This window comes from Macrotis lagotis, chromosome 1 (assembly GCF_037893015.1).
Source record: "Macrotis lagotis isolate mMagLag1 chromosome 1, bilby.v1.9.chrom.fasta, whole genome shotgun sequence".
Taxonomy (NCBI): Eukaryota; Metazoa; Chordata; class Mammalia; order Peramelemorphia; family Peramelidae; genus Macrotis; species Macrotis lagotis.
This window is the reverse complement of record NC_133658.1, coordinates 661,181,557-661,196,354: the sequence shown is the minus strand read 5'-3', so window position 1 is coordinate 661,196,354 and position 14,798 is coordinate 661,181,557.

Below are 14,798 nucleotides of genomic sequence, written 5' to 3'. Positions count from 1 at the left end.
GTAGGACAACTCTAAAGTACTACCTCACACCTATCAGATTGGCTAATATGACAGACAAAGAAAATAATCAATATTGGAGGGGAAAAACTGGTACACAAATGCATTATTGGAGTTTTGAACTGATCCAATTCTATTAAAACAATTTGGAACTGTTTCCAAAGGGCTTTAGAACTTGTACATACACATTGATGCAGCATTACCATTACTACATCTGTATTTTAATTAAAAATAGCTATAATAACTCATTTTGTTTTTTTTTTGTTTTGTTTTGTTTTGTTTTTTTTTAGGTTTTTGCAAGGCTAACAGGGCCAAGTGGCCTGCCCAAGGCCACACAGCTAGGCAATTACTAATTGTCTGAGACCAAATCCGAACCCAGGCACTCCTGACTCCAAGGCCAGCGCCCTATTCACTACACCACCCAGCCGCCCCCTGTCACTCTTTTTTACTGGTAAAGAATTGGAATTTTGGGAATTCTCATCATTTGAGGAATGACTGAACATTTGGGGAATGGTTATGGTATATGAATATTGTGGGAATTTAGTGTTCAATAAGATACAATGAATAAGTAAAAGCATGCTGCAGTTGTTCACAATCCTTATTTCTCCAAGACTATAATTATCTCACACTAATTATAGGTTGACTCTGATACACTTTTCTGGAACTATCATAGTAGTCACTCCTCTATATGTTATCCAATTAGACATAAATAAAATGTTTCAAGAAAAAATTAGAAATTGAATTACTCTAGTTGAATTAAAAATTATTTGTTTAATTCACAGTCACAAAATAGAAGATCCAGGAATGCAAGGAATATTAAAAGTTATAAAATATAGTTCACTTATTTTATAGATGTTGAAAGGATAGCCTCAAAAGATTAAGTAACTTATCTAGGTCATATGGGTCCAAAATGACAAAGTAACAAAGAGAATCAAAAAAAGTCTGCTAAGTATAAATTTAATGCATGTTCACAAAATCTGAGAGTAGTAGGCACATTGGAAGTCACCTTATTCATTTTCCATCTTAATATTGAGGATAAAGTAGTAGACCATGATTTCATTGGCATGGGGGATTCTTGGGTGAGAAATTTCCCTCTACTTAATGCAGGCCAGTACTTTTTCTCCAGACACTAAGAGACTAAATGAGATGCCCTTAATCACACACATTCAGTATGTTTTAGAAGTAAAGAATTTATGATTTCGGAGGGCAACTGTCTACACTAATCTAACTCTCAACTTAATGGCATTGATATTCACAAACTGTAATACTTCACAATTTACAGACTATTTTCATATTTTTGTCCTTGTACCTTATAAGAATCCTATGAGTTACATGGTAAATGCTGGGACAATCATTATGCCCACTTTGTTGGTAAGAAATCTGAAGTTGAGAGAGATTAATTGATTTACCTAAGGCAACAAATTAATGACTGGCAGAAATGTAGTTCACACTTAGAATATCTGACTTCCAATTCAATTCCCTTTTGCATGACTCATTCCACCCTTTTAAAGCATTCTCCTTAGTGTTTGCTTAAACATCTCCAGTTATGGGAAGCTTGTTACCTCATATGATAACCTATTCCATGTTTGAACATCTCTAATTGCTTGGAAGGTCTTTCTTTACTGTAAGTGTGAATTTTCTACAAAGTAATTCCAACAAATCTGCTGAAATTGCACATTATAGTCACTAGAATGTATCATCTTGCTGTTGCTGCTAATGGTCATGTCTTATAATTGTGAGGAAAAGCTGGGAGGGAAGAGAAAAAAGAGCTAAAAAAGCTCATTGAAAGTCAAAGATTTATTTAGAATTTTTCTGCTAAAAATGACTTTTTAAATATGATGATTTAATACCAATAGATAAAACGATATTTTTAAATGGAACTACTACATAAAATTATGAGTTTCTTATTGTGTATTCAAATAGAAGTTTCCTAAACATCTGTAAACACATTCCCTCCCCTAATACTTACTAAATTTAGAAGATTTTTTTCCCCAAACTGCCATCTGATTAATTTTTCCTAAACAGTCTATGGATAACCTAAGGGATTGCACTTTACCACTACAACTCTTGTAAACTCCACAGTTGGTGTGCTCTCCATTGATTATTACTTAGCCAGTCAGTGTTCATTAGTTTATAGAGCAGTATTTACTAAGTTGGAATATCATATTTTACATAATATTGTTTGTACAATATATCTCCACAAAACATTGGGATATACTATATCCTAATTACATAAATGATACAAGGAAAGTTCTAGCTTAAAAAATATGTGACTGAATATTATCCCATGTTTCATGAGAAATAGAAGACCTTATCTTATTTTGTAGAGTCTACATGATCCTTATGAAGTTCTCATTGGATTTTACTGTGTACTTGACTGTATGCAATGATGCCTTTGTGAAACCTATAGCTGTAATTATGTTGACCTTTAAAGGTCCCACTCTTAGATATAAGAAAGATTATCTAAATAAATATGGAGAGCAAGCATTGGTTTAGCTGTCATATTTGTGAAGAAGAAAGAATATATAAGCAAACAAGAACATTATAGGCTATTATATTGATTATTTTCATTATATTAAATTTAAATGTTTTTGTCACAAACATAATTAATGCAACCAAGATTAGAAGGAAAGTAGAAAGATGGAAGTGTTTTTGCAGCAGAGTGTCTGGAATGGAGATCTCATTTCTCAAATATAGAGGGAACTCAGTCAAGTTTATAAAAATTCAAAACTTTCTGTAATTGATAAAGAATCAAAGAATATAAACAGTCAGGTTTTACTTAAAAAAATCAAAGGTATATAAAATGCATTTAAAAAAAGGTGTTTATCTGACATTTGCTAGGTAATGATTGAACAAGTAGTTGTATATGAATATAATAAAATGTTATTGTGCAATGAGAAGGTGGATATTAGAAAACCCTGGAATAGTTATTATGCACTGATGCTATGCAAAGTGAGAACCAAGAAAATACTGTATGCAGCAAATCGATTAATGATTAACTGTTCTCAGTAATACAGTGATCCAAGGCAATTTAAAAGGACACTTGATGGAAAATATGATCATGCATCAAGGGAAAAATCACCAAACAATCTGAATGTAAATAAAAGCATACAAATTTTACTTTTTTTATTTTATTTTGTTTTACAATTTTATTTTTATTTTAATTTTCCTCTTACATGTAAATATTTATCCATTTGCAAGTTTATGAGTTCCATATTTTTCTACCATTCTTCTCATGACAACAAGTAATCTGGGAAAAGATATGTATTTAATATATTTCCATTATTAGTCCTATTATAAAAGAGGAATTATGAATTTTGAAGGAAAAAAATCATGAGTAAGAAACAAAAAATAAAGAATCTAAAAGGTGAACAAAATATGTTTTGCTCTGTATTCAGAATCCAAAGTTATTTGTTTTTGTTTTCTTTGACTGGATGTCATTTTCCATAACTCAACTACCGAGAGGAGCTGCATCCATTATAGTTCATCATTCTCTTGGTTCTGCTCACTTTGTTCAGCATCAGTTTATACACATCTATCCATGCTTCTCTAAATTCCAGCAGCTCATGATTTTCTAGAGAACAATAGAACATTAAAATACTCATAAACCATAACCTGTTCAGTCATCTCTCAACTGATGAACTCTTCAATTTCCAAATTTCGTCACTACAAAATGAGTTACTATAAATATATTTGAACATTTGAGGCTTTCCCAATTTTTCAATTAATTTTAAAATATATGGCTAATAATCAGATTGCTAATCAAAAGGTATTATAAATTTGATTGCTCTTTGAGCATAGTTTGTGATTGCTCTCCAGAATGATTGGATTAGTTCACAATTCCATCAACACTGCATTAAAGTTCCAATTTTCCCATTTCCTCCCCAACATTGATCAGTTTCCCTTTTTGTTATCATATCCAATCTGATATATGTGAGATGATAACTCACAGTGGTTTTAAATTATTTCTCTCATCAGTAATGATTTGCAAAACTTTTTCATATGACTATAAATTACTTATTTCATCATCTGAAAAATGCCTGTTCATAGCGTTTGGCAATTTCTCAACTAGAGAATTACTTTTAATCTTGTAAATTTGATTCAGTTCTCCATTTTTTTAAATATGTGTCCTTTAGCAGAAAGATTAACTGTGAAAAATTTTTCTCAACTTTTTGCATTCCTTACAATCTTGGTTCCATTGACAATATTTGTGCAAAATACTTTAATTAACATAGTTAAAATAATCCATCTTGCAATTTATAATGTTTTCTACATGTTGGTCATAAGGTTCTTCCTTCTGCATATACAAAACAGATTGAGTATTACTGTTCTCATAACTGATCAATGGTTCTACGCCTTATTATCTAAGTCTTGTATCTATTGTAACCTTATGTTGCTTTAGGTTATGAAATGTATAATTAAACCTACTTTTTGCTATACTATTTTCCAATTTTCCCAGCAGATTTTATCAAATAATGACTCCTTATCACAGACACTAGTGTTTTTGCATTTATCAAACAGAAGATAACAATAACTATTTCTTAATCTTTTCCATGATACATTTGTCTATTTTTTGATCATTTCCCTTGACAGTTTTGACTTTTTTTTGTTAATCCAGATGAACTTTATTACTATGTTTCCTAACTTTGTAAAATAGTTATTTGGTAGTTTGATTTGTATGGTATTGAAATAATAATTTAATTAGGCAGAATTGTCATTTTTATTGCATTAGTTCAGCCTAACCTTGACCAATAGACATTTTCCCAATTATTTAGATTTGACTTGTGTGAAAAGTAATTTGAAATTTTTGTCATGGAGTTACTGGATTTGTCTTGGGAGGTACATTCCCAAGTATTTTATGTTGCCTATATTTAGAGTAGATGAATAGCACTTTATTGACCATATATAGAAATGCTGATGATTTATGTGAGTTTATTTTATATCTGGACAGTTTATCAAAGTTGTTAATTTTTTCAGATAGTTTTTAAGGTGATTTTCTTGGGGTCTCTGAGTATACTATTTTATCATCTGCAAAGAGTGAAAGTTTTGTTGCCTATTTGAATTTATTCATTTTCTTGTTATTGTCTTATTACTAAACTTAATATTACTAATAAAATAATGAAAAGCAGTAGTGGTAGTAGGAATCATTTGTTTATCTATGATTTTATAAGAAAACTATCCTCATTCCATATTATGCTTGCTGATAGTTATAGACAGAAAATGATTATCATTTTAAGGAAAGTTCCTTGATGTTCTCTAATGATTTTAATAAGAATAATTTTTTTTATTTTTTTTAAAAGAATCTACTGAGGTGCAAATTATGTACATTTAATTATTGATATGGCCAGTTATGTTGACATTTTTGTAATATTGAACCATCACTGTATACCTGATTATAGTATAGTATCCTAGTAATATATTGTCCTGTTTTCTTTACTATATCAATATTCATTATGGGATTGGTTTATAATTTATTTATATGTTTTGAATCTTTCTGATTGGGATGTCAGCCCCATTTTAGTTACATAAAATGATTTTGACAAAACTCCTTCAAATATTATTTTTGTAAATAGTTTATATAGAATTGGAATAATTGTTCCTTGGATGTTTGAACAAAAATGAATGAGGATAAAAAGGGGGATATCTTTTCCTCTACAGTACATGGCACTTACACAAAAATTGGCCATGTTCTAGGGCATAAAAAAACCTAATAATCAAATGCTGAAAAAGTATTAAATGTACTCATTCAGATAATGATTCAATAAAAATTACAGCTAATAAAGATCCATGAAAAGATAAATTAAAAATCAATTGAAAACTAAACAAGGTTTAGTGGATCAAACAACAAATCAAAAAAATAATTATGGATTTCATCCTAGAAAAATGAAATAATAAGACCTCATTTCAAAACATGTTGAGGGAAAATATTTTTATCTCTAAATGCTTACATAAAAATGGAGAAAGTAGAGAAAAATGATTACGGCATGGTACTAAAACACTAGTAAAAGAAGAAATTAAAAATTTCCATTTAAATACCAAATTATAAATTCTGAAAAAAAAGGAGAAATTAATAACATTGAAAATAAAAAAAAAAACATTGAACTAATAAATAAAACTGAGATGGTAATGTAGAAAAAAATGAAGAAAATAAATCTTTGGTTTATCTGATCAACAAAATATTGAAGAAAGCCAAATTATCAATATCAAAAATGAAAAGGGGAAACTAACCACCAATATGAAGGAAATTAATCATAAATCAAAGTTGCTTTGATTAACTCTAAAAAAATACATTTTTAAAATATTCCCTTTATTTATATTGTATTGTTACAATAACCTTGTCGTAAGAGTAATCATAAATGCTACTCCTCCCCCCAAAAATGAGATACCTCAAGAATAAAGAGAGAGAGAGAGAAAAAAAGTGTACTTCAGTTTCTGTTCAGATTCCAATGACTCTGTCTCTGGAATGAGTTGCCTTATCCATCATATTCACCAGAGAAATTGCTTCACAGTTCACAGTTGGTATCACTAGTTGTATTTCCCTTGACTCTATTCCTTCACACTCTCATATATCCCATTCTCTCTCTCTCCTTTCATCCTTTCCCTGTTGTTGTTGTGATTTGTGTATTATGTATGAGAACACTCTCACATGATCTTTCCTCTTTTATATCATTTAATCCCACATTCCCTCCCCCCACTTGCCCTTAACTCATCCATTTCCTCTCATTTTCCTCTAGGGTAAGATAGATTTTTAAGTCCTATTAAATATGTATGTTATTTTCTCTCTGAGTCATTTCTGATGACAATGAAGGCTCACTCATTCCTCCTCATGTTCTCCCATTCCACTTCATTGTCAAAAATTTTCTTGACTCTTAAGTGAAATATTTAGCCTCTACTTCCTCTCCTGTCTCTTCTTCCGAGTACTTTCCTTTATCACCAATTGACCCCATCATTTTTTATATTTTGTCATTATATTCAGCTTCTTTCTATGCCTTATCTATATATGCCCTTTGTAACAGACCTTATGAATGAAAGCATTCATATGAGTTATCAGTATCTTCTTCCCATGCAGGAATACAAACAATTAAGCATCATTAAATTCCTCATAATTAATAATTCTCATCCACTCCCTCAATGGTTCACCTGAGTCCTGTACTTGGAGATCAAACTTTCTGTTCATCTCTTGTTTCAATAGAAAAGTTTGAAAGTCCCGTGTTTCATTGAAAGTCCATTGAAAGAGGATCTTCAGTTTTGATGGGTAGTTGATTCTTGGTTATAAAAAAGATCTTTTATCTTGCAGAATATCATATTCTGATCTCTAGAAACCCTTAATGTAGATGCTGCCAGATCCTGTGTAATCCTGACTATAAAGCCACGGTAGTTGAATTGTTTGTTTCTGGCAGTTTTTCGTATTTTCTCTTTGACTTGGGAGTTTTGGAGTTTGGTTATAATATTCCTGTTTATAATATTCCTGGTTATAATTTTCCTTATATTTTAGGGTCTCTTTCAGGGGGTGATCAGTGAATTGCATCAATGTCTATTTCATCCTCTGCTTCTGGAATCTCAGGACAATTTTGCTGTATTATTTCGTAAAAATTGAGGGCTAGGATCTTTTCCTGGTCATGACTTTCAGGTAGCCCAAAAATTTTAAAATTCTCTCTTTTGGACCTATTTTCAAGGTCAGTTGTTTTTCCAATGAGATATTTCACATTTTCTTTTATTTTTATTTTTGTACACTTTTATTTCTTCCTAATTTCTTGCAAAGTCATCAGCTTCCTTTAGTTCCATTCTGCATTTGAAGGAGTTATTTTCTTCAGAGAGCTTTTTTATCTTCTTTTCCAGCTGGCCAAGTCTTCTTTTTTAAAGCATTCATCTCCTCATTTTTCTTTTGTGTTAGTTTTTCCATTTGTCATAAACTGGTTTTTAACATTTTATTTTTTTCAGTATTTCTTTTTTTATTTTTCACCAAGTTACTGAGGTAGTTTTCATCATTTCATCATTTATCACTCTCATTTTTCTTCACAGTTTTTTCTTCTACTTCTCTTAAATGCTTTTCAGTCTTTTTGAGCATCTTCATTCTCTGAACCAATTTTCTATTTCTTTTGGAGATTTTGGATCCAGAAACTTCAATTTTGTCATCATCTGACTATGTTTGTTGATCCTCCATGGAACAAAAGTAATTTTTACTGTCCTATTCATCTTTTTCTGTTGTTTGCTCATTTCCTCAGCCTATGACTGATTTACTGCACTTCCAAGTCTTTAGGGGTTTTTTGGTGGGTGGGTGGCTAACCTATAGGGATCTTAATTCCTCCACAGTCTTATAATATGCTCTGACTGCTCTCTTGTCACTGTTCATGCCCTTCCCTCTGCCCTAGAAATGTGAGGATGGTTCCCTGCCTGGCTAAGTTGATTGGGATCCCAAACTGCAACCTGGATCTGAGTATGGGCAAGCAGCTGAGTCCTGCTCCAGGGAGAACAGAGAGACATTTGCAGTGTCCTCAAACCCTCTTACTGTCTACAGGCTGAGAGTTCTGGATATGCTGGGTAGATCTGTTGACTCCTGCTTCAGGTTCTCACCATGGTGCTACTCTGAGGTCAAAGCTCTGGTCTGCACTCACTCTGGTATGACAGAGTTCTCTCACCACCCATTTTACCTGTTACAGATGATTTAATAACTCCCTCTAGCATGGACCTAGGTGCCCACGATGGTTGTGATGCTCTGTGGCTGCAGCTTTGCTGCTGCTTTCCAACCCCTAGTCCCAGTGGAACAGGTCTGTCATAGAGATCTACTAATTTGTCTTGGACCGGGAAATTGTATCACTTTGTCTTTCTGTGGGTACTTCCCCTCTCAATTTTGGCTAAATTCATAATTTGACAGCTTTTAGAGTTTTTTGGGGAAAAGTTTCTGAAAATGCCTGTCTTCACTTCACCATCTTGGCTCTGCCTCCCTAATAACTTTTAAATCTAAGTGAATTGGATCAATATTTACAAAAATATAGCCTGCCCAGTTTAACAGAAGAGGGATAAAATACTTAAATAATTCCATTCCAGTAAAATAAATCAAGGAAATCATGAACAAACTCATCTAGAATACATCACTTTATTTTGTCTTTTCTTTCATTTCTTCTTTTACAACATGACTGATATAAAAATATATTTTGCATAATGACACATTTACATCTTCATCAAATTTCTTATGCTTTTAAGAAGTGAGTCTAGGAGAAAAATTTGCAACTTAAAATTTTGCAAAAATGAATGTTAAAAATTCCATTTACAAATCATTAGAAAAAAACAATAATATGAAAGTTCATAATACCTTAGAGTGTTTAGGTCATTCTTTCTTAACTCTCAGTTAGATGAATTGTTTCTTTATGATATAAGTTCTCTAAAATAAGGTTTGGGAGGTGTAGAAACTCTCAAAAATTCTTACGATTTCACTCCACCAATTCTCACTTCCCTTCTTTCTCCTATGTTTGTAATGGGTCTGGATTTTCAAGGTATAATGAAAATTCAACTATTTTTCTATTTGAATCTTTTTTTATGTATGTGCATATGCATATATGTAGAAATAATATATCCAAATTGATATTCATAAATTCCTCCAACTAGTCACCAAACCTTTCCCATAATTTATAATTTTATCTACTGGCTAAAATTGAATAAATTATGATCATTTCCTTCCTCTTTTATATATTTGATTTATTGATATGCTGAGGTTGCAAAAAACAAAAATATGTTCACATTAAGTTTATAAGATCAAATTATTAAATCTATTACTCCATCAAAGAGACTTTCTTACTTATTAAGTGTTTCAAATTCTAGAACACTCCTTTAGTGAAATTAACTGCAAATGAGAGATATGGATAACCTCTTGTAATCCATCTATGGAGCTATACATTGATTTATCAAGAAAAATTATCTGCTATGAACAAGGCTATAGAAAAATATCTTTTGTTGTTAGTTTAAATATGAATATAATTGTATAAATTTATTAAATGAAAAATACTGTGATCTATATCTTTAGTTCTTTTCATAACTTTTTCCTTTCTTAAATTAATAAGTTATTGCCTAAAGTTTCTTGGAAAAGTGTCCATACTGAACATAAATTATCAAGTGATTTAAAAATTTAGATCTATGTTAAATGAGATTTTCTCTGTTCAGGAAGACATGTTGGGGCAAATTGAAATAAAAATGAGGGGGGAAACGAGAAAGAATGAAAGAGCATGAAAGAAAATTTTAAAAGTTTGCATACTATGTTTTGTTCTGCATGAGCAATCCATAGTTTGTTTTTTTATCTGGATGTCGATGGAATTGTCTTAAACATGTCACTCAGACTTGTCCTCGACCATGGAACTACTGAGAGAAGTCACTTCCATCTCAGTTGATAATCTCATAATGTTGCTGTTAACGTGTACAGTGCGCTTCTGAATCTGCTCTTCTCTCAGCATTGGTTCATGCAAGTCTTTCCAGGCATTTTTTGAAAACAGACTACTCATGATTTCTTATAGAACCATAGGACTACGTAACATTCCTTTACATAGCTTATTCAGGCATTCTCAAATTGATAGGTATTATTAGGAGTATTTCATAACGTTTTACAAATGTCTCTATTTGTTAGCCTTAACCCCATGGCTTTCTCCTTTTTTATCTTTTAATTAGACTTATTTTTGCTTTTTCTTTGTCTGAGATCATATCTCCTACAACTGATTTTTTTTTTTTGCTTCAGTTGAAGTGTAGTATATTTTTTCCAGTCTTTAACCTTTATCCTGTGTGTATCTTTCTGCTTCAAATGTGTTTCTTTCTAAATGTTGCTCTATTGTAAGATTCTGCTTTTAAAAATATGGAAGATTTCATCCCATTAACATTTAGAGTTAAGATTCCCAATTCTGTATTTCCTTTCATCTTACCTTCCCAATCTTTGAATTTATTTTCTCTACTTTCCCCTTATCCCTTCTCACCACTGTTTTACTTATTACTGCTGCTGTTCTCCATCTACTCTCCTTTCTGTGGTTAATAGAAATACTTTTTTCCCTTTTCTTGACCCTTTCTAATTTTATTTTAATTTTTCTTTAAATTTATCTTTACTTTTATTTTCCCTTCCTTTTTATCAGTCCCAGCTTCCACTTTTTTCCCCTTTCCCCCATATTTCCCTATGTGTTAGGAAAGTATATCTTTATAATAAGATTTATTTATTGCTTGCACCCTCCCTTCTTTCCTTGACTATATAATAAGTCATTTGTATCTCATTGTGTGTTGTTATTTATCCTCCCAAACTTTCTTCTCTCAGTATAATCCTCTTTATGTCTTAACCATTTTCAAATTGTCTTGTGCCCACATCCTCTGTCAAACTAGGCTCCCTTTATATATCCAGATAGAAGTATAATTCTTAAGGTTTTCTTGATCTATTAATTGATATTTAAACCTCATTGGATCCTAATCACTTTTCACCAATACTTCCCTTCCATGTTCTCCCTTTTTCTGTCCCAAAAGAAACACAATCTCAAGAGGTAAAACTTTAATCACATCACAATCAGTTTCTAACCACATTCTCTGTCTAATTATGATCACTTCAACTGTCCTAAGATAAATATGATTTCCATGTATGGTCTCCCCATGAAGTGATGCATAGAATTTAGCCTTATTGACTAATATTTTGCCCTTTCTGTTTATGCATTAATGTATCTCTTGAATCTTTTATTTGAAAATCAAGTTTTCTGTTCAGTTTTGCTCTTTTTATCAGGTAAATTTGGAAGTCAAGTCCATCTTTTCCCCTGTACTTTTCAAAATTATACAATGAATTTTTCAGTGTTGTTGATTCTAAGTTGTAATGATAGGTCCTTTTCATTTTTGAATGTCATATTCCAAACCCTTCAGTCCTTTAATGTTGAAAGTGATAAGTCTTCACCTTATTCATTGTGGTTCCCTGATATTTAAATTGCTTCATTTTGACTGCTAGCAATATTTTCTAATTTAGCTTAGAATTCTGGAATTTGGCTACTATATGCCTTGGAGCTTTTATTTTGGAATGTTTTTCTGGGGGTTATCTAAATATTCTTTCAAGGAATATTTAATCCTCTTTATCTACAATGGTAGAGCAGGTTTCCATAATAATTTGCTGCATGATGTTGTCCAGATGCTTTTCTGATTGCGTCTTTTAATTAGGTCATTAATTTGTAAATTATCCCTCTTGGATCAATTTTCCAATTGGTTGCTTTTCTTCAAAAATAGCTAACTTTTTCCTTCTATTTTTTAAGTCTTTGCTTTTATTTCATGGAGTCTTGATGTCTCATAGACTCATTTGTTTCCATTTGTCCAATTCTAAATTTTTAAATATTATTTTCTTGAGGTAACTTCTCTGTTTCTTTTCCATTTGGTTAATTAGGCTTTTACATGAGCTGTTGCTTTTACCAATTGTTTATTTTTATGTTTTGTGTTGTCAATTCTTCTAGATGTTCAATTTTAATTTTTGATAAGTTTCATTCCTTTTCTAACTAACCATTTTTAGTTTAATGGAGTTGATTTCTTTTTCCATCTAATTATATTTTATAGGTATTGTTTTTTTTCAGTCAAATTTTCAGAATTCTCCAGCATGACTCTCATTTATTTTCTCTATTTTTCTTCTTCCTCTCTACTTTGTTTTTTTTTTTATTCTTTTTTTTTGAGCTCTTCTAAGAGGTATTTTAGGATTCAAGACCAATTCAGTAAGTTTTAAGACTTCACATGTAGGCATTTTGTAACTGCTTTTCTCTTTTGAGAAGGTATTTTCAAGGGAATTGTAGAATTTTATGACTGGCACTTTTTGAAATTTTTTTCTCATTTTTATATATGGGTTTTGCTCCTGAGGCCCACCTTTTGTTCTAGGGGTAGGAGGATCTGGTCTTTGATATACTGCTTGTCTGGAGTATTTCATTTGTTTCATTTGCTACCAGTTTGTTCCCTGTGTTAGGGTAGCCAAATCAGTCCTGCCTGTTTTACCAGCATTCACAGAGATTGAGTTTTGTCATTTTACCTGGACTTGGTTCCATCACTGATGACCACACTAGTGATTTGCTGATTCCAGACATGAACTGTATTGTGGCTAAGATTGTGCTGCTGTATTACCAGTTCTGCTAGCAGTGCTGGGTCATATTTCTGCTTTTGCCCACTTGGGGAAGAACTTTACTGAAGTTTGTCCACTATATCTTAAGTTGAGAACTTGTTTCACTATTGTTTTTGTGGGTTCTGGAGCTTTTGGTTCTGTTAGAGGTTTCATTTAAAGTTGAATAAGGAAAAATAAAAAGGCAAACATCAAAACTGTTAGTGGATCAGTAGAATCGATTAGGTACAAAAGAAACAACTGTAAATGAGTATAGTAATCTGTTTGAAAAACTCAAACACAAACTTCTGAAATCAGAACTCACTATGTGGAGTTTCCTGTCTTCTTACACTATTGTGGATCTGCCTGTGAAGTCCCACAAATTAAGTTTTCAAAAGTGAGCATAATGTATTTTGGTCTGTATTCAGACTCCATATTTTTTCTCTGTGTGTGGATGGTATATTGCATGTTAGGTCTCTCCAATTTTACTTGAAAGTTTCAAGAGAATCTGCTTCTATCTCTGGTGATCATATCACAAATTTGTGTTTAATATGTATAATGTTTTCTTGATTCTTCTCACGTCACTGAGCACAAGGACTTGAATATCTTTCCAAGGTTTACTGAAGTAAGTCCACTCACTCATGATTTCATGATTTCTTACAGAACTATTGGACAACATAACATTCATATATGATAATTTGTTTATCCATTCCTCAAATGATGGGTATTGCTTTAATTTCCAGTTCTTTTCCATTAAAATAAAATGAGTATAAATAATTTTTTAAATGTAGGTCTGTTTCCCCATTTTTTAATTCATTGGATTATAAATCTAATGATCCTATTGCTAGGTCAAAGTATAGGCAGATGCTTGTTTCTGTTTAGGCATAGTTACAAAATGATCTCCAGAATGGTTGGGTCACTTCACAAATCCACCAATTCAGCATTAGTGTGTGAATTTTTCCATATCCTTTTCAACAATGATCATTTTTCTTTTTTGTCATTTTAGCAAATCTGATAGGTATGAGATAATATCTCAGAATTGTTTTCTTTGGTATTTGTTTTAAGCTTTTTGCAAGGCAAATGGGGTTAAGTGGCTTGCCCAAGGCCACACAGCTAGGTAATTATTGTGTCTGAGACCAGATTTGAACTCAGGTACTCCTGACTCCAGGGCCGGTGCTTTATCCACTAATAGACCTAGCCACCCCTATTGGTAATTTTTAATGAAAAATGATTTGCAATATTTTACATATTATTTTAATTAGACTTAATTTATTCAACTGAAAACTACTGGTTCATATTCTTTAATAACTTATCAATTGAAGAATCATTTGCATTTTTATAAATTTGACTCAATTATTTACATGATTTAGTAATGAGATTTTTTTAGAAAAATTAGATGTGAAAATTGTTTCCCACCTTTTGGTATTTCTTCTAATCTCAGTAGCACTGGTATTATTTGTGCAATAACTTTTAAATTTAGAATAATTAAAATGATCTATTTTGCAATTTATAATGTTCTCTATTTCTTATTTTGTCATTAATTCCTTCCTTTGCCATAGAACTGACAAATAGATTCTTCTTTTTTCTCCTAATTTGCTTATGATATCACCCTTTATGTATAAATCTTTTGCCTATTTTGAACTTATTTTTGTATAGAAAGTGAGATGTCATTCCAAATCTAGTTTTTTTATACTATTTTCCAGTTTTCCCAAAATTTTTTGTAAAGAAG